The sequence below is a fragment of the Musca autumnalis genome, unplaced genomic scaffold (assembly GCF_047663935.1).
Source record: "Musca autumnalis isolate F117 unplaced genomic scaffold, ASM4766393v1 scaffold_3, whole genome shotgun sequence".
NCBI classification, from domain to species: Eukaryota; Metazoa; Arthropoda; class Insecta; order Diptera; family Muscidae; genus Musca; species Musca autumnalis.
In genome coordinates this window covers 258,215,565-258,235,569 of record NW_027411866.1, presented here as the reverse complement: position 1 = coordinate 258,235,569, position 20,005 = coordinate 258,215,565, and the positions used below count along the sequence as shown (strand labels likewise).

At 36.9% G+C, this 20,005-nt stretch overlaps 1 protein-coding gene across 9 annotated transcripts in view; it reads right to left on the bottom strand.

Moving 5' to 3' along the window:
- LOC141399408 (uncharacterized) overlaps window positions 1–20,005 on the bottom strand; it is a 99,539-nt gene that overhangs the window by 18,773 nt on the left and 60,761 nt on the right. For 7 of the 9 annotated variants that reach the window (XM_073978081.1, XM_073978085.1, XM_073978086.1 and 4 more), the window contains one exon: window positions 18,827–19,233. The exons of the other annotated variants lie outside the window; for them this stretch is intronic. The gene's annotated coding sequence lies outside the window, so the exon portion shown is untranslated. The remainder of the gene's footprint in view (window positions 1–18,826; window positions 19,234–20,005) is intronic. 9 annotated transcript variants of the gene reach the window in all.

The following is a 20,005-nucleotide window of genomic DNA, read 5'->3' as shown; positions in this document are numbered from 1 at the left end:
TGAGTTGTTTTCAACAATAAATACATACATACTGTATGTGCATATATCAATCATTCCACAATAATATATGTAGTAGTTACATACATATATAAACATTTTCATAGAATTATAATTTATTATGGGAAATATCTCAGCTTGTGAGACTGTGTGGGTTTGTTTTTCATATCGGAATTAATAAAGGAAATTACACAATTTAACTTGTTTGTTATTGGAATCCCGTTTAACATTAGAAATTCGAATACAATTCGATATTTATGTTTATGTTAAAAATAAGAAAAATATGCAAAAAAGTATCAGTCGGCTTTGCCGATAGAGATATATCCTCAGCCAGTATGAATTGAAACTTCTTTTTCACTAAAAAAATTATATATTTTGGGGTTTTCAGAATTTTTGACGTATGAACTTGCCGACAAAAACATGGATTTGGATTAATGCTCAAAAGTAGAGTCATCTGTAGGGATGGATCGACATAGTCAATTTTGGAAGTGGCGATCACGATCACCAGTCAGTTCAGTTTGTGAGCTCTTGGACTATCAGAAAGCATAGACTTGTCCTATGTTTTTCGCTGTAAACAGGACCTATTTTTACCTTCGGTAAAAATTTCCAAAGGATCCGCGAACAGACCTTAAACTGCACTTAAATAAAAATGTTGAACTTTTGTGAGGGACGTACACTAAGGAGTGGAGCAATATGGTCCATTTTAGAATTTTAACTAAGTTAGGACAAAATACTACGAGATCCAAATCGGTTGCTTTGATATTTTTGAACTTTAGTGGGGGGAAGGAGTGGAGCGATAAATACCATCTTCAAACTTTGTCTAAGATTTGCAGAAATTTTATGATAAGCAAAGTTTGGAAACACCCAGTATCCAGTAAGAGGTTTTTTTACAGCTTTCGAGTAGTTTTCTCAGGATGTATGGACATTAGGGATATAACTTTTTGCACTTTTTTGCAAATATCAAAAAAATAGCCGTGTAGAGCATGAAAAACTATTATGCAATACGGTGTCAATTTTTCTCTACCGCGAAAAAAGTTTCCGCACCAAATGCATTGAAGTTCTGTAATGCATTTTTTAATTTTATCTGTCATAACAACATATTTGCTTTTCATTAAAATTTTTAATTTTTTGTAATCTAATTTAAAATCATTATCAAAGCGTTCTGGACCAATTTGTTCTAAAATCGCGCAATTTCGGACCATATTAGGATTTTTTGACACTATTGCAATTTTTGGTTTTTCTTTATAAACTCGTGAATTTTATGTTTATATTTTTTTAACCTATCGGACAAGAGAATAGGAGTCATTTGCAACTAATTCGCGAAAGTTACAGGCTGTTTTTGTTGACTATGCCTGTGAGAATTGTATTTTTTTCTATAAATATTTATTTAAACAAAGCAAATTTAAAATTATAAGTAGAAAAAGCATCAAAAGGGTTTTAGTAATCAAAGTTGGTGCGGAGACTTTTTTCACCGAATCGATCTTAGAAACGCGTTTTCATTATTAGGACAAAATTCCCCACATGGTACTGGTGTTGTATTTTTGTAGAAAACAAATACGATTCTCACAAGCAAAGTCAACAAAAACAGCCTGTAACTTTCGCGAATTCGTTTCAAATGACCCCATATTCCATGGCCCGATAGGTTAAAAAATATAAACATAAAATTTACGAGTTTATAAAGAAAACCAAAAAATTGCAATAGTGTCAAAACTTCCTAATATGGTCCGAAATGGCGCGATTTGAGAAGAAATTGGTCCAGAACGCTTTGATAATGATTTTAAATTAGATTACAAAAAATTAAAAATTTTAATGAAAAGCAAACATGTTGTTATGACAGATAAAATTAAAAAATGCATTGCAGAACTTCAATGCATTTGGTGCGGAAAGTTTTTTCGCGGTAGAGAAAAATTGACACCGTATTTCATAATAGTTTTTCATGCTCTACACGGCTATGTGGTGGTATTTTTTTGGTTATAGCCCTAATGGACATTATGGTTATGACTTTTCGAATTTTTTTCTCAAAAATGATTTCCTGTAGCACGGATGAATGAACTTGTGCCTATTAATCACTGAAATAACGTTTCTTCCATTGAAATATAAATAAAAGTTCACGAATAAATCGATTAAAATATAAACTTTTTAAATTTATGAAGTGTGAAAAGAAAATTTCTCAAAAATTATTTCCTGTTGCACGAATGAATGAATAACTTACCCCCTGTTTTTGTAAGGAAATAAGATGCATAAAGAACCTTTATTGGCAGCAAACTGCAAATATTCAAGTCGATGAAGAACTTAGTGACACTGTATTAATATCCAAATGCGTTAGACAAGGATGCATCCTTTCACCATTATTATTCAACATATATTCCAATAAAATATTTCAAGAAGCAGTGGAAAACGAACAAATTGATTTAAGGCTAAACTACTCTGAAGTAATAAATAATTAATTCCCAGTAGTCTACATGGCCTACAGAGACTAGTTACCTTACTCAATGAAAAAAGCGAATTATACGGTCTAAAAATAAATATTAAGAAGACGAAATATATGGTAATAAGTAGAAGAAATAACCAAAACAGCACATCGCTCATAATAAAAAATGATGAAATAGAACGGGTAAGGAACTTTAAATACCTCGGGGTCCTCATACATGACCAATGGGATGCGTCAAAGGAAGTAATGTGCCGAATTGAAGTAGCCAGACAATTTTTTTTCAAATATTATAAAACATTAACAAGTCATGACATTAACATTGCAACGAAGATGCGATTTATTAAATGCTAAATATGGTCCACTTTACTTTATGCTGCCGAAACATGGACAATAAAATTAACGGACGCAATTTATTTACGTTTGAAATATGGATTTATCGCAGAACTCTGAAAATTCCATGGACAGGGCGTGTACCAAATGAAAAAGTGCTAAGAAGAATGCACACAGAACGACAGCTGCTTGATACCATAAAAAATAGGAAAACATCTTATTTGGGACACATAATGAGAATCGAAAAATACTCAATCATCCAGAACATAATAAAATGCCAAATTGAGAGAAAAGGGCCAAGAGGAAGAAGAGAAATATCATGGATAAAAAATATTCTAGATTGGACAAATACGCCAGATGAGAACAACCTTATAAATGCTGCGAGGAATAGAGAACTCACCATTGCAGAATAAATTTACACAATAGATATCATATATACATCTAAAATATTAAAATTGTAATTATATGATTGCCAAAATCCGAATACGGATCGGCAAATAAAGAAGAAAGATGATACAGGGATATGAGGTTATAAAAAAGTCATAACCTTAATGGACATGCCCCTCAAAAAACGCATACCGTCGTAATGTGGACATCGAATACCAGTTCTTGCAATAAAAATTCGAGGGCAGGTCTTAAACTGTACTGTTCCCGAATTTTGTGTGGGAGGTACCCGAACATGTGGACCAATGTAGGCTATATCCGAAGTGAAGTATACACTAAATTGATTACAGCCTTTGAGAGTTATCTTGCGCACCATTTTTGTGAAAAGTTTTGAACTTTTGTGGGGGAGGTACCCCAAGAACAGGACTCATATGGGCCATCTTCGAATTTAAACTAAGTTTGGACAAAATATTACAAATGCCATATTTTTGGCCGAATCGGTTGATCCTTTCGTGCGCTCCAGCCAGCCAGACAGTATGAAACGGACTTCGTCCAAACATACTTGGGGTCTAAAGCCTTTATTTCGATGAGGCCCATTTTGCCCGTATGAAAGTGTTTATACCCTCGTTAATCTAAAAACTGAGAGTATAAAAATATTTCTTCATAACCTGAGTACACTATCTGTAACCATATTACCTTGTTCGTACCTGTTCCAAAACCATCAGCTTGGTGTTTCACTATTTGATAGAATTTTCGAGCAATGAGTTCCTTGGTGAAGGCCTCTGGTATCTAAGTATGGTTTTTTTAATGTTTCCATGGACTCGATAATACTTTGCCACTGCGCTTATCGGAACGAAGAGTGTTTTTATACCCTCAGCATTTATGCTAACGAGGGTATATACACTTTCATACGGACAAAATGTGTGTCATCGAAATAATGGTTTTAGACGCCAAGTATGTTTGGACGAAATGTGTTTCAGACAATTTGGAGTCGATTGAGCAATGTCCGTCCGTCTGTCTGGCTGGCTGGGGCGCACGATAACTCTCGAACGGATCAACCGATTCGATCCAAAACTTGACTTTCGTAATATTTTGTCCAAACTTAGTTTAAGTTCGAAGATGAGTTATATCGGTCCACTCCTTCGTGGGCAATTTGTGGGCACGATAACTCTTGAAGGAAGTTAAGATCCATACTTTGCACATCGTAAAATTTCTACCAGACTTAGATGACGTTCCAATATGGACTCAATCGGCTCACTCCTTCGGGTACCTCCCACACAAAATTTCGGATAAGTTCAGTTTAGGACCTGCTCTCGAATCGCTTTGATTTTTGTTGCAACAACTTGTATTTACTTCCCCCCATACGACGGTACAATTTTCATCCTGAGAAAATGGCCGGAAAGGTGCAAAAAGCCCCTATGACACCTTGTGTAGTAGTTGGAGAGCAAGATAACTTTCTAACGGATCTGTCGATTCGGTCCAAAATTTGGCCTTCGTAATATTTTATCAAAACATAGTTTAAATTCGAAGATGGGCTATATCGGTCCACTCCTTCAAGTACCTCCCCCACAAAACTTCAAAAATGTTTAGAAAAATGTAAATTTTGCGCACGATAACTCTTGAAGGGAGTGACCGATGTAATCCATACTTTGCACATCCTAATATATCTACCAGATATAGATCAGGTACGAATATGGACTATATTTGTCTACTCCTTCTGGTACCTCTCACACACAATTTTGGATAAGTTCACTTTAAGACCTGCTCTCGAATCACTTTGGTTTTTGTTGAAGCTATTTGCATTCGCTACCTTCATTACGACGGTAAAAGCTTTTCAGGGGCAAGTTCATATTTCTTGGGAAAACAAACCGAAAGGTGTAAAAAAACCCTATGTCACCATATGTGGCGGTCGGAGAGCACGATAACTCTCGAACTGTTCAACCGATTTGGGTCAACATTTGGTCTTCGTCATATTATATCCAAACTTAGTTTCATGGCAATACCGCTCCATAACTTTCGGTACTTCTCCCCAATATTTAAAAATGTCACTAAAATACTAGGACGATATCACTTGAACGGGGCAACCAATTTGGTTCAAACTTTGGATCTCCTAATATTTTATCAAAATTTGGTTTAACTTCTAAAATGGCACATATCGGTCCTCCCTAAGGGTACCTGCCCTACAAAAGTTCAACATTTGTGTCTTAGTGCAGTTAATTCCTAATCCACATTTTTGTCGGCAAGTTCAAATGTCCAAAAAGGACCACAAAATTCTGAAGAAACCTTAAATACATTCGATCTGTCCGTAGGTGAAAGTTTCACTTCACATTGGCTGAGGTTATATATCTGTCGGCAAAGCCGACTGACACTTCTTTACTTGTTTTATATATCCTTCCCGCATACAAAGTAGCGGGCACTTTGCTAGTTTATTATGAAACAGCCCTCCTGTTACTCTCTTTGACAAAAATCCTCTCTCCACCCATAAAAAATATGTTGGTACCCAAACAAATAAAATTGAGATATGTTTCAAATTGTTGCAAATATATATTTTTGTTTCGACACAAACAAATTATGTTTGGATCCAAACATATATATGATTGCAACCAGTCCCAAACAAATATTTGTTTGGGTCCAAACATATTTTTAACATATATTTTTCTGCGTGTATATATAATGTGGGGCTATACCAAATCATTGAGATATGTATACCAAACATTTTTAGTAACCAAACATCTAACTAAGTTTGGAATAAATGTTTGAAAAACTTTTAGAGTTACCTTTTTAGTATGTGCCGGCAGGCTTTTGGAGCTTTTGGGCCATTATCTCAGGAAGTAAAGACTTACTCCGGAAAAAATTTGTACCGTTGTAAATGAGCCCGCTAGAACAACCTACTGAAAAAAGAATCAACACGATGCAAGAGGAGCTCTAAAGTTCACTTTTTCCAAATTTTGCGTGGGAGGTACCCGAGAGAGTGGACCGATATAGTCCATATTCTAACCTGATACCAAATCGATTGCTCCCTTTAGAGAGCTATCATTCACACCATTGTACAGAAAATGTTTGAACTTTTGTGGGTGAGGTACACGAATGAGTGGACTGATATGGTCCATCTTCGAACATAAACTAAGTTTGGGCAAAATATTACGAAAGCCAAAATTTGAACCGAATCGGTTCATCCGTTCGAGAGTTATCGTGCGCTCCAGCCAGCCAGACAGACAGACAGACATGGATAAATCGACTCAAAATTGCCTGAAACGAATTTCGTCCAAACATATTTGGGTCTAAAATTGTTATTTCGATAAGGCACATTTTTGGTCTTTAGAATAAAAACTGATGATAAGCAGCAGAGAAAATCGAAGCATTGCGGCTTGAATGTTTCATTGTAGCTATATAAAATAATGAAAAACACTTGGTGTCGTACGATAAGAAGGAGTTCGCCATATATTGAGCTGAAAAACCTTTAGGTTGCACTCTTTTATATGAAGGTCCCTTGCGATATTCGTATAAAATGTTTCTTTTAGACATAAGGCACAACAGAAAACAAATTTGACCACCTACTTCAGGACCTTTGAAAACAATTATGGGTTACGAAGTACTATTTCAAGGTAATAAAAATTCATGCTAACAAATAATATTTGCTTTCACGCAGTATACTTACAAATCCATAATTACAGCCCCGATTTGTCTTCACTCTTACTTCCAAAGGTCAAAAAGGTTTTTAATGAAATTGTTACGCCCGCAAAAAAGGCAGTCGAATGACTAATTTATTGAAATTTTTATGATAATGATTGTCATACTGCAGACATAATATAAAATCAATTTGTAATTATATTTTTTTATTAATCCTCGACAAATGGAAATGTTTTTGTTTTTATTTATAATTAAAACGTATAAATAAATAAACGTAAGTATAAATAACTTTTAATGATTATTCGTACTAGTTTTTAATTAGTATTATAGTGATTTGTTTATTATTCTAAATCTAATCAAATCAAGCCAATGAAACAAACATGAAATCATTGATTTTTGTATTCTTTTTCTTTCTTTCTTTAGCAAATTTATGCTGCATATAATAACCATCGAAACCAGTTGGATGCCAAAAATAGATGCCATATTAACACCACAAATGGCTAAACTATAATAACACGAAATTCATAATCAAGTGTTGTGTGTTTTTTCGTTTTTTCCGTTACCCTTTCACCCAGAAGCAGAAAATAGTAACAATTTGCTATTTAATTATGAATTAATGCATATTAAATGAATACTGAAGTATGTAGGTTGGCTGATAGGTAGGTAGTCTGACCAGACAGTCATAGTTTATAATGCAATTAACGCTTTTTTATATTTTTTTGTACATATTTGTGTATACTTTATACGTTGTTGTGCCATTACGAACTGCTGTTAAACTAAGTCGAGGTCTAGATGGTGGTACTACGTCATTTCGAGTACAGTGCATTGCATTTGCCTTTAATTTCTCTCGAATATGAGGCGGCTAATAATGCAAATGAATTGCCGGTGATTGTCATTACTTTTGTTGTAGTTGTTTAAATTGCTTTAAATGCAAATTTAATACTCATTAACATTGTTATTAACTTTTAAGTGTTTATGGGTTTTGTGCATGAGAGAGTTGTTCTTCCTCACCGGCTCTCGTTCTGGCTCTCCTCAAATAACAACATTTGTTTGCAACAATATACACTTTATTGTTAAGTACCGGTATCTATTGGTTTACGTTTCCTCCACACTGCGCCTCTTTGAAGTATCCAATACCAGAAAATAAAACTCACTCAGCCACATACCGACCGACAGACACTCTCACCAGAATACATACAAAAATATTATTTTGTTACAAATGTAAAACATATTGCGCACAAATTCAATTTTGAGTAGTCAAGGTCAAATAAACAATACACACACACTCACACTACGTGCTGATAACAAGTTAATACAATGTAATGATCTCCATGAGAATTATTTACGTTCCGACTTGGAATTGCAATATGGGAGCAAATGTTCTCTAGGCAAAGAGTTTTGCAATTTTCAAGGTCTCTCCAACAAATTATAACAACAATACGAGTACACCCCCGATTAAGAGGGGCAACAATTTATATTGTTAATAATTATCATCGATAAGGGAAAACATTTGGGGAGGTATTTGTTCAAAATGAGCTATTAAATGTTTGACAATTTGTCATTTTATTAATGCATGTCAACAGATCACTTAAATGCGGATAACCAATACCAATGTCAATGCCAAGGCGAAGCTCATCAATACCGAAGTACCTGCCTATGACAATTCAATATTATCAAATTTAGAATAGGTTCTCTATAGCACTTGAAAGCTTACAAATTAAACTACACTGAGACTAATTTTACGCTGCTTTGTGGATAAGTTATTATTATTTGGATTTCGATCAGAAGTTTTAGCTCTAGAAAAGGTTGGTTGCTTCAGCCATGTGTGTGTATCATTTTTTTTTTCAAAATTCGTCAAACTATCCTATATACTATTTCCTAATATTATATAATTTTTGTGTGTTTATTTTATTGAATTCATTGTATACAAATAAACTATAAATAAACAGTCTTATTATTATCAGAGGATGGAAGATACCAAGCAACGGTCCTGACCGGCTTTAACATGGCAAAGCCCAGGATTTATCTTGGTCCCTCTTTCATCTCTAGTGGACACTGACCTCCCCGTGGTGTCACCTGGGGAACTGCCTTTAACGCCCCTTAAAGGTAGTGAGCTAACATGTGCCGCGCGTTCACCCATAAGAACGTTAAAAACTTGGGTTTGGGCGTCCCCTAGAAAAAACAGCCTGGTATGAAAAAATGAAAGAAAACAAGTAAAAAAGTATCAGTCGGCTTTGCCGACAGAGATATACCCTCAGCCTGTGTATATTGAAAAAAATTTTTTCCAAAAACCGCATGTATTTAGGGAGTTTTAAAAATTTTGGGAGTTTGAACTAACAAAAATGTTGATTAGGATTTAATATCAAAAGTTTTGCGGAGGAGATACTAAAAAGAATGGATCTCCAGCCACTACATATGGTACCATAGGGGTTTTTTAGAACTTCAGGGATATTTGCTCAAGAAGTATGAACTTGCCCCTGAAACAACTTTTACCATCGCAATTGAGGCAGCAATGCAAGTTGCTTCAACAAAAATCAAAGTAATTCGAAAGCAGGTCTTAAAGTGAACATGTATCCGAAATTTTGAGTGGGAGGTACCGGATGGAGTGGACAAATATAGTCCATATTTGAACCTGATCTATATCTGGTAGATATATTAGGATGTGTAAAGTATGGACCAATTCGGCCACTCTCTTCAAGAGTTATCGTACGCACAATTTTCCGAACATGTTTGAACTTTTGTGGGGGAGGTACCTGAAGGAGTGGACCGATATGGCTTATCTTCGAACTTAAACTATGTTTGGACAAAATATTACTAAGGCCAAACTTTGGACCGAATCGGCAGACCTGTTCGAGAGTTATTTTGCCCTCCAACCTCCTCACACGGTGTCATAGGCGTTTTTTGCAACTTTCAGGCTATTTTCTCAGGAAGTATGGACTTGCCCCTGATGAAACTTATACCGTCGTATGGAGGACAGTGAATACTAGTTGCTAAAGCAAAAATCAAAGCGATTCGAGAGATGTTCCTAAACTGAACTTTTCCAAAATTTTGTGTGGGAGGTACCCGACGGAGTGGACCGATTGAGTCCACATTAAAACCTGATCTAAGTCTGGTACACGCTCCACGATGGGCAAAGTATGGACCAAATCGGTTACACACTTCAAGAGTCATCGTGCGTACAAATTTTCTGAACATTTTCGAACTTTTGTGGGGGAGGTACCGGAAGGAGTGGACCGATATAGCTCATCTTCGAACTTATAGGCCGTTTACATATAACCGGGTTAACCCAGTGGGTCTGGGTTTCAAATGTCATTTCCATTGTGTATACTTCAAATAAATCTTCATAAAGAAGGTTAACCCTGCAAAAAACTATAATCTAAACGCCGTATTAAACTAAGTTTGGACAAAATATTATGAAAGCCAAAATTTGAACCGAATCGGTTCATCCGTTAGGGAGTTATCGTGCGCTCCAGCCAGTCAGACAGACAGACAGACGGACGGACATTGCTCAATCGACTCCAAATTGTCTGAAACACATTTCGTCCAAACATACTTGGGGTCTAAAACCATTATTTCGATGAGGCACATTTTGCCCGTATGAAAGTGTATATCAGGAAAAATGTCTAAAATTGTCTTTTCCTTTTCAAAAAATCAATAAAAAATTTTGAACTACATCAATGATTTTTGGTACATAGATTAAGAAAAAAATCTGCATTCCAAATCTGTTTTCGTTACTAACTTTGATCGTTGCGCGCAAAAGATATGACCGTATTAATTATGATAATTAGAAAAAATTCTAAAAAAATCGCGGCTTAATATAGTTAGCTGTTATATCCTATTATCGTTAACTGAATTCGTAACCTTTGCGATGATGCAAAAAATTATCGCAAAGTCTCAATGGATTCGCGAAAAATCAAATTTGTTAAATAATTTCACGTATTTACAAACATATTTTTGAAACAATAGCGCTCATACTTACGAAAAATATATAAAAAAATTATAACAGCATCCAGACATGTTGAGGAGTAAAATGAAACCTAAGTTGTGAAGGTTGGAGCTATAGTATTCATGTTATTTGCAAAAATACGAAGAAAATATTAGGAAAAAATTAAAATGATATTATTCTAACTTTATTTTTTTATGGATTTATAGGAAAAGTTGGAGAAAAAATGTTTGAGTTCTTCGACATTTTCGTGAAAATTTCACGCAATAATGATGATATTCCGTTGTAACAAACTTTTCGCTTATAGTTTTCCTATTGGATAATATTATTAGAACCTTATATTAAATCACAAGGAATTCCAATTGTGACATAACGTTAAAATAATGTTATATTGAATATTATAACATTTGAGACGCATATAGACCGCGTAATTATGAAAATGACATGATGCGCATCCGATTTTCCAACACAGCGAATTAATCCCTCTTATTTGATGTACAGTTTGTCAAATTCTATTTGGCGGCCACGATGTAGGATCTGCTGCATATTAGGGTGCAAAATACTGTAAAATGGTCATAATTTCCGCGAAGTTCATTTACATTTTATGCGCATCCGATTTCAATAATCACCTTTAAAAAATACATCATTCTATGCCGTTTCAATGCGATCCATCAAGAACCGTGGATGTAGCATCGCACTCAATTTTTAGAAAGAATCTATTATATCTCTGGATTTACGAGAGTTTTTAAATATCTGTTTTCGCACAGTTTAAACACGCGTATCGATCTATTTATTTAAGTAGAACTGACACATCCAAAACCCGTTTTAATATGCGATATTTTCAAAATAATTTTTTGCAAATTTTCGAAATTTGAGGGGTATCATATCCGCCGATCTAGTGGGTGGATTTTTACGCGTCGTGGCTTGTTAGATTCAGAACGTAAAAAAACTAAATTTACGCGGGTTTCCACGGAAATCGAATGACGTTTGTAAATTTTAAACCAAAAACATAGGTTTTTGAGAAAAATTTACGCACAAAAATTTCGTGTTTGGGCGTATACTACTGTGATCCTGTGAGGGCTACACCCTCATGTTATACATTAAAAAATGCGAAATCGCGAGTACTACAATCAAATAATAAGCTTTTAGAGAAATCCAGCTGCGCGTCCCGATTAGAGCAAAAATTCAAAAAACCCCATTTTTCAGGTTTCAAAATGTCAGCATCCGTTTGAGGTAGATACAGTGGATATATTAAAAAATCATACATTAGAAACTTCAACTCTAAAGTGTACTCTTCAACTTCTCCTTTGAGCATTAAGCTCTACATTGTGTTGTAAAACCACTAATTGGAAAATAACATAATGAAACTCGTTTAATTCAACGATTTTTTTCGATTTTTTTACATTAGTACGACCACAGCTTCCGCTCAAATTATTATTTTAAGAAACCCCTCGGTGAATCGGGCTAAAACAGTTTATTTTACCGAAATGCGGTCAAAAGATATGGTATAGTAAAACTGATCGCGAGTTACAATACCCCATACCTCAGTTTCAACATAAGTTAATTTTCTACAAAAAGCTTGATATACCCTTCATAGCCTAAAGGCTGAGGGTATAAAAACAAACCCCTCTAAAGTTGGCGAACCCCGCAAACGTTTTAAGGACCATGATCTGCGAATCTGCACCTGGAATGTTCGCACTCTTTATAGAGAAGGTGCAGTTTACACATTGGCAGATGTACTTGAAAAGTACAAGGCCGACATTACTGCCATACAGAAAATACGATGGAACGGGAAAGGCGTCACAACAACATCTAAAGGTGACGCACTGTATTATTGCTGCCATGACACAAAGCATGAGTGTGGTTGCGGATTTGTAGTTGGTCGGAGGTTAAAACATCTGGTCTCCAGCTTTACCCCAGTAAATGAAAGACTCGCTGCAATTCGATTAAAAGAAAAATTCTTCAACATCAGCTTCATTTGCGCTCATGCTCCCACTGAAGACAAGGACGAACAGACCAAAGATATATTTTACGAGCGCTTAGAAGAAACTTATGACCGTTGCCCTGCCCATGACATTAAAATCATTCTAGGCGATTTTAATACCAAAATTGGAAAGGACAATATCTTTGGCCCAACAGTCGGGAAATTCAGTCTCCACAGTGAAACATCTGACAATGGTATGAGGCTAATAGACTTTGCAAGAAACAAGAAACATGGTAGTTAGCAGTACCAGATTTAAGCATCTCCAGGTGTCCTTAGGCTGTCGCCAGACCAAAGAACAAGAAATCAAATTGATCACGTTGTGATAGATGGAAGACATGCATCAAAAGTGTTGGATGTACGATCGTTCCGAGGTGCAAACATAGACTCGGACCACTACCTTGTTGCTGCAAAGGTACGTACCAGATTAAACGTAGCAAACAAAGTGCGAACAGACACAACACTGAAGTTGGACATCGGTAAGCTGCAATCACAACAGATAGCCACAGCATATTCCCCTCAACCGGCCCAACTGCTTAATAAAAGCACTCCTCGTCACGATAACATATCAGGACAATGGCCAACAGCCGCAAAATCAGTAATAGGATACCAGAGACCTCCACCAAGGAATCCATTGTATGACCAGGAGTGTAGTGCTGCTACCGAAGAGAATACTGCGGCATATAGGGCTACTTTACAATCAGTAAGAACGCGTAGCGCACGAGAGAGGTATCGGGAGAAAAGGAGAGAGGAGAAATGTCTTTCCCGCAGGAAAAAGAGAGATATGGAAAAGCGGGAGTGTGAACAAATCGAGATGTACAGGAGACAGCATGAAGTCCGAAAATTCTACCAAAGAGTGAAACATCAAACAGATGGCTTTGATACAGGCACATCCTCCTGTAGAGACCAGCAAGGTTGTCTGGTAACTGATACAGATAGTGTGCTAAGGATATGGAAAGAGCATTTTTCCAAACTGTTGGTATCCAATAGTAGCGAAGTCAACGAAGATACCACAGATCCAATCCAAGAAGATGGTATTGAATGTATTCCACCCGGCCAAGATGAGGTAAAGACAGCAATAAATCGTCTGAAGAATAATAAGACAGCAGGAGCTGATGGCCTACCAGCAAAAAAAAAAAAAAAAAAAAAAAACATTGTTCCACAACATCCCATACGGGACAAGGGAGACTTCTCTCATATCAATGAGTGCACCCCGATTCATATTAAAGCTCAATGATATGGGACCTATTGTTTATCGCCGAGTCCGAACGGCGTGTCTTAAGACACCACTTGTCGAGAAGTTTTTCAAGGCTGAAATACTCAGAAAATGTCGCCAACATTACTGAGGGGTATTTTGCCACCGTTGAAAAATGTTTGATGTTGCCTGGCCGGGGAATCGAACCCCAGACCTTCTGCGTGCAAGGCGGGCGTGCATACCATTGCACCACGGTGGCAACCTACCAGCCGATCTGTTTAAAACCGGAGGCGACACGCTGATAAGGTGTATGCATCAGCTAGTTAGCACCATCTGGCAGGAAGAACGCGTACCCGACGATTGGAACCTGAGTATCCTGTGCCCCGTCCATAAGAAATGAGATAAGACTGTATGCTCTAACTATAGCCTATGGTCAACGAGATAATTGGACCATATCAATGCGGCTTTAGACCTGGCAAGTCCACCATTGAACAGATATTTACCATGCGGCAAATCCTGGAGAAGACCCAAGAGATGCAGATCGACACCTACCACCTTTTTGTCGATTATAAAGCAGCCTTCGACAGCCCGCTACGTTCAAAGGTATTCCAAGCAATGTCTGAATTTGGTATCCCCACAACGCTCATTCGGCTTTGTAAAATTACTCTAACTGACACAAGATCTTCAGTCAGACAAGGAGACAGCCTTTCGTGTGACCTTTTCAACATCCTGCTAGAAAAGGTTATACGAGAGGCAAACGTCAAAAGAAGTGGCACAATCTACACCAATAGCCACATGTTACTTGCTTATGCTGATGATATAGACATCATGGGACGATCAGTAAAAGAAGTAACCGATACCTTTATGAAGGTCGAATGAGAATCTGCTAAAGTGGGTCTGGCGGTAAACGGCGAGAAGACCAAGCTGATGGTGTCGACGCGCAATGCGTCCAGTGAGATCAGGCCAACTGTTGAAGTTGGTTCCTATAATTTCGAGGTAGTAAAAGACTTCGTATACCTCGGCACCGCCGTAAACACAACAAACGACATCAGTTGTGAAATAAAAAGAAGAATTGTATTGGCCAACAGATGCTACTTTGGCTTAAGTAAGCACTTCAAAAACAAAGCCACAACTCGTCAAACAAAAATAACGCCGTGCTGATGTATGGTTCCGAATCCAGGGTACTTGCGCAAGCAGATAAGGCAGTGCTTGGCGTGTTTGAGAGAAAATTCTTCGAAAGATCTACGGGCCGATCTGTGTTGACGGTGAATATCGACGTCGTATGAACCACGAGCTTTATCTGCTATATAATAAGAATGAGCGATGATGAACCCGCTAAAAAGGCGTATAAATTCGAGCCACATGGCGGTGCACGCAGAATTGGCAGGCCAAAGAATATATGGCGCAAACAAGTGGATGATGAGATGACAAGGCGCGGTATTCCAAAAAGCGAAGCACGAAACAGAGAGAATTGGAGATCTTTTCTTAGTTCGGTCTATCGAACAAATCTTCTGTAAGGGGCCAGCTAAGTAAGTACGTCTTTTTATTATACTTAAGTTTACAGACCAATATTGGTTTCTCAAAAACTGTTGTTATTATTATTATTTTTTTAATATATATTTTTTATGTTTTACTATATTAATAGTGTACATAATTATAATACATCTCTTGGAAAAACAATGAAAAAAAAATCTGAAGATTTTTTAATAAGCTTAATATTATAATTATCATTGGTGCCACTGTGGTGCAATGAATTTCACTCCCACCATTCATACTGAATGTCCGCTTTCAGTCCCCAGGCCAAATAATTATTACATTTTCGTGATTATTTCAGCCATGTAAAACTTCTATACATGTCGTGTTCTAAGACACGCCATTGAAATCGTAGTGCACTCATTAATATGAGAGAAGTCTACTTTGTCCCTTTTATCATGCTTGTGGGAACGTTTCGCTCGCCAGATGACTCAAAAAATTCATTGCTCAAAGTGTGACCATTAATATTGGGACATTTTGCGGTCCAGTATTGGAAGTATTGGCTTACACTAGCTAAAAAATCAACACTATCCTAGAATCGGCCTTAAACAGGATTGAAGAGCAAAGGTGTGCAGGAGTCGTTCCTTTCGATAGTTATTGTGCTAACAAGCCACGGTGAATTATTCCATTTGTAATTCGAATTTTTTTCATTTGTAGTTCGAAAAAACAGTTATACAAAAAATATTTTGTATTTTTTGTTTCGAATTTCAAATGAAATAATTCGAATTACAATTGGAATAATACGAATTTCAAATGGAATAATTCGAATCACAAATGAAATAATTCGAATTGCGTATTATTACAAAAAAATTACAAATAGAATTATTCGAATTACAAATGGAATTTTGAGTTACAAATAAAATGTTACGAATTACAATTAAAAATTTTCGAATTACATCTGATCTCAGGAAATATGGATAATGCAACATGCCTGGAAGAAATATTAAGATATGGAAAATTTGGACCAAATCTGTTCCTCACTTCGAGAGTTATCATCCGCCATAGCGAAGATATGGACCAACATGGCCTATCTTCGAACTTGATACAAGTTTGGAAAACTATTCAGAGAATCAAAGTTCGAACCAAATCGTGTAATCCGTTCGAAGTTATTGTTCACATCAGACAGGCAGACAGACGGAAGGGGCTAAATTGTCTCCAAATTGACAGACTGCATTCAATGAGGATGAACCCACACTGAAGTTATCATACCATATGATATCTCAGCAACAGGTACATATGCCAGTTTGGTGCCTTTCCAAAGTGCCGCAATGCTCTTAACTTTCTGAATAAGAAAATCCACTGTTACCCGTAGATGTGGACCAACATGGCCCATCTTCGACCTTGATTAAAAGTTTGGACAAAATATTCCCAGAATTCTGAGAATTGGTTGATCCGTTTGAGAGTTATCGTGCACTTAAGCCAGCCACTTGACAAACGGACGAGGCTAAATTGACTTAAAATTGTCAGAAACGGTGTTCTTCCCAAACGGCGTTGAAAGTGGAGAAACCTACACTGAAGTTATTATCCCACATAATATCTCAGCAACAGGTGCGGAATCAGAACATCTACTGATTGCTAATTCTCGCTGCTAATTGCCCTGATACCCTTATATAGAACTACCTGAACAGCCTGGCCTTTGGTCTTGCCAATCTCCTCCGAGATGAGAATGACAATTGCTGATGCGCCCAGCATTGTGATATACTTTAGTCATCATCGCACCTGGTATCTGGCAGCTAATTACCTTAACTGCCTTATACAGATATGATTGGCCGTTGCTCTGAGCTGAGAATACCTTCCACCAACAATCAATGCCAATCGCTGATACGCCCAGACTTGTCCACCACTCCTTGCAAAATGCATTTTTTGATCATCTGCGACAATTTCTCGAGCAGTATTGCTTCGTAAAATGCTTGGGGTTAGATGACCATGGTTTCTGAGAAGAGCTGAGCTTGCTCGCCTTCGCATACGTCAAAGGATTCAAAAAATATACATTGACTGGATAGATTTCGGTGTATCTAGTACTGATCTTCTCGCTAACCTTCTTCATCACCGATGACGCAGGTGACCGGCTGTGACAGTGACGATTTTTTCCTCGCACGATCTTATTCTCTTCACAAACACTGCGTGTGCTTTTGGATTGGTCGATTGACCGGCGTTAGTGTTGAATCTGTCACAAATTCATTATTGCTGTCTATTCGCGTTTTCACCTAAGTCAGTACCAAGTTGTATCCTTATTTGACGCAGGCAAATGAAATGGATGTGACAGGGTCAACTTCTTCGCGACAGTAGGCTAATCTTCGGACGACCTCATCCTCTTCACAACCACTGGTTGCACGTTCGGATTGGTCAAATTAGGACCGGGGACCATTAAAGTAGTTGTCACATACCCATAATTGCTTCGTCTGCTCATGTTTGCACCTAACGTGGTTTCCCTTTGTTCATCCGCTGACTCACTTCTGTCACCCCTTTGCGATGAGGCCGTCCCAGTGGATTTGGATACCTTCTTTGTCTTTTAGGATTGTTGTCGTTTTTTTTTTTTTTTGAAGGCTGTGACTTAGTCGCCTTGGCCCAAGTAGTATTCTTATTTGAACAAAAAGTTAAACACGTTATTCACTACCTTACGTACCTTGATAGGGGTTTCTCCTGTTTTTGTGGCGGTAGTGAATCATTCTCTCTTCCCTGAGAGTTAGTAGGACGTTTTCCTCAGTGAGATTGAGAAGTACCCTGCTCTAACTATCTAGTATGCCGTTTATGTCTATTACCGGAATTAAAGTCTATATACCAGTGATAGCCAAAAGCCTGACGCGATAAACACTGAAGTCTTCACCAAGTCCATTTGAAATCATTCTGAACTTATTGCGATTGTAGGGGTTTACGTAGGTGACTTAAATAAGCTTTCAAACATTACACCTAGTACTTGGTTTTAGTTTGTGATCGAAATCAGGTCACCAAGGCTTTCAGCTTTTGGGTGTGGTAGAGGCGGAAATGTTCATACTTCTTTGATAGAAGAACTTCACACGTTATGATAGCTATTGACAACATAGAAATCGGAGTATAGGACTGGCTCGACCATGCGACAGCTTGTGTCCTTGTCTGGATTTAGCAGAAGGAGGGTGGTCCTTTAACTTTCTTGAAATTCTATCTGAGCCAACGCTCTAGATGATTATTCCTATCACTGTCGGGATGGTCTACGAAATACCCGTTAAATAAACGGGCGTCCCTCTTCCTATCTGTAACTGGCATGGATGCGTACTTGTTCTTGAAAGGATAGGATTGGATTCAATACTACTTAATATATAAATAATATTGAATCCAATTCCCAATTATCGCCTATGACAAAGTTGTCTTGCTTGAACTTGCCTTTATTAAAAAAAAAACAAAAAAAAAAATAAAATTACTTACCACTCTGGCATTTGGTTGTTGTTTTTCTGTTTTTAATTATAAATAATATGATGGCGCGCTTGAAAAGTCCAAATATCCTTGACTGGACTAGACTACACTGGTGATGGCAATAGCGGCTTCGCTTTCAATATCAGCTGGTGTAAAGTACAACGACAATGGCATTACAAACTAAACTAAAGTTCACTTGTTATTTGTTTTGTTTTGCTTTGCAAGATTTGGCGCAATGTGTTTTAAATCTGCTTGTCTACTATTTTTTTGTTCACAATAATGAGTGTTGTTGTTGCTGCTGATGTTATATGATTTATACTTTATTAATTTTTATTGTAGCAAAATGTTAGGTATTGTGGTCGTGACTGTTGTTGTTACTGCTGTTGTTGTTGTATTATACAGGTGTTTATCAGAATGCCCTGAAATGAATACAAAATTAGTTGTTAATTTTTTGTTTTTACAAAAACACTATCACATCTAAGATTGAACAAGCATCTAACCCCAAACCTCAAAACCCCTAGCTAGCTCAATAAATTCTTACATACACATATGATAGTTGTGTGTGTGTGTGTGTTTGATTTCGTGGTTAAGAACTATAAACAACAAGTACTATTATTACTATAAGAGTATACATTGAATGGGTTAATAGTCGACAGAGTCCAGGGACGGAAAACGTGACTTGTAGAATGCACAATTAAAGAAAAATTACATTTTGAGAAATTCGTTGAAGTTGATGTTAACCGATTAAGTCCAAAGAAACAAAATCCATCAAATTCGTTTCAGACAATATGGAGTCGATTTAGCCCTGTCCGTCTGGTGCGTACGATAATTCGCGAACGTATCAACCACACCTTAGGGTACCTTCCCATATTTCACAATTTTCTCCAAAAAGGGGCACACGAAAACTCTTGAAGGGATTAACTGATTTGGTCTAAAAGCTGTGGAACCTAATATTTCTTTCAGAAATAAATCATAATAAAATAAGGAATGTGTCGGGTACCTTCTTCATAACATTTCAAAATTTTCGCTTGACTGTATTCAAGGAGCTTTACGAGGATCGTTTTGAAAATTTTTTCAAATGTATTTCATGTGGTCTTTATGGTTTATAGCGACATAATGTGTATTCGTGTCCAAGCAAATGCTTCCCGACATAATGGTTCAAAAGCTCTAAAAATCCTACGGCACACAATG